Source organism: Rhagoletis pomonella, unplaced genomic scaffold (assembly GCF_013731165.1).
Source record: "Rhagoletis pomonella isolate Grant_MI unplaced genomic scaffold, Rhpom_1.0 Rhpom_scaffold_02404, whole genome shotgun sequence".
Lineage (NCBI taxonomy): Eukaryota > Metazoa > Arthropoda > Insecta > Diptera > Tephritidae > Rhagoletis > Rhagoletis pomonella.
The window spans coordinates 28,171-30,144 of NW_023460958.1; the positions used below are offsets into that span (position 1 = coordinate 28,171).

Sequence of the window (1,974 nt, forward strand, 5' to 3'; positions counted from 1 at the left end):
TTATCTTTGTTTCCACAGTTGAAGAGTCCAGTGACTTAGCTTAAAATATCTTTCAAACACCGTTTAAAATTTAAACTCCTTATCCTGGTTAGCTAAAAGCTTTAATATTTCCCTATAAGCACAGCAACTTCCACCTTTGCAGTCCAATGAAAATCAAAATGATGATATAAATTGCTACAAAAACCTTGTAGAATTTTAAACAACTGACCTGGCTCGCGACCATAGTTTATTTCTTTTTCTTTTTTTCAACATTTTCGAAAGCAACACCAACTTACCTAACTTCAGTGTAACACACCACTCATGAAAGAAATTTATGTATGTAAAATCAAAGTTGTTACTTACCCCAACTCCATGTTACGTTTGTTACACATACGGTCATCCTGAGCAGCAACAAACTAATCCACCAAACCAAACTCTTCGCCTTGTCAACATTAGCGACGGTATATCTGAGCCATCTTTGCCCTTGCTGAATTCACCGCTTTGTAAATCATGACCCTTGGTGCAGTGTGCTACCCGCAGCATCAAATGCCTATTGATGATCGTTTTAGCAAGCTTTATCACAAACTAGGGCATTTTAATTTGTTTAGTTGGACACTTCTGTTTGCATTGCCCTTTTTTTAAACAAATATTTATTTCTTATGCTTTCACATACGGGGTTTTGTATACATACATCTATCACGTGTATCGGCTGATTTTCGCGCATTGAACATTTAATTTCACTATTAACAAGATAACTTAAGTAGATTAAATTTGTTTCTTCTTAAACCTTACCAGCCACAGCTTGTTCAAAAAACGCCGGACACGCTTTAACGCATTGCTGATAAGCTTTTTCGAAACCGGCATCGCCTCGTTGATAGTAGGGATCCACGATGATGCAACCACGATGATCCAGCCCGAAATCTGCTAACATTAGCAACTTAGCTTTGGAATTCGGTGGCGCTAGCCACCGCAAATCACCCATATATACTTCCTCATTGTCCTCAATGCTCGATGATCAGGGGGATTGCCACGATGCAAACCGCCAATTGCAGCAGAATCCACTTTCCAATCAGCGGAGGCGCCGGATTTCTCGAGTGTGTTAATCATTACCGCCTCGGCAATGGGAGAGCGGCAAATATTGCCTAAACAGATCATTAAAACCTTCTTGACCATCTTCGTGCCTTTTAATTGTACCGTTTTGCTCAACTATGTCTCAAATTAAAATTTGCACTGTCGTTCAATTTGGCTTTGGACACTTTTGTTCGCAAATCCTAAACTAAACCATGCGAAATTTACGCTTAACACTACACAACTCACACCGTATCTTATTTTAATTCACGATTTAATTGTTAATTCGTTTGAAATCGCACACCATTGCAAATAAAACCCGGGAGTAAATGCGTAACGTGGTTTTTCATTGATATTCGGCCATTCACGGAAGTAGTTTGTTATCGATAACATAAATAAAGGAATTCGATACCTTACCGCGACCTTTTTTATACCCCGGTTACACGTTCAATTTTCCTTATGCTGGTTAGACACTTTGCATATATATGTGTGAAAATTATACAGCTCCGTGATGGACTTGTAGTTAAAAATAATTTGCATTTATTTTCAGATAGATAGGGTGGGAGAATACATAAATAATACGTAATTATTTATAATACGTAATTATTCACATTCTTCATATTCGCGAACCTTCCTTAAATCTTAATGAACATAGTTAGTTTAATGCACGGTGATATTTTCACAAAAGCAACAAAAGTCAAAATTGTTGTCGTTGGCCATTTAAAATGCTAGCCGTAGATTCAAAATATGGTAGGTAAATAGCTCACATGCCGCATGCAACCCTGTTACACCAACCAGCCATGAGAGCACGTTCGCCGGACCCATCAATCATAAAGGGGACTTAACACGGTGGATTTTTCTTCAAGGTTGGAAAAATTACTTCCTTGCAAGGTGAACGTTTACGATGATTAAAAGTGTAGTTAATAT

At 37.9% G+C, this 1,974-nt stretch overlaps 1 pseudogene; it reads right to left on the reverse strand.

Annotated features, from left to right (window-relative positions):
- Window positions 1-760: 760 nt before the first annotated feature.
- Window positions 761-1,401, reverse strand: LOC118753386 (annotated as a pseudogene).
- Between the last annotated feature and the right edge of the window lie 573 nt (window positions 1,402-1,974).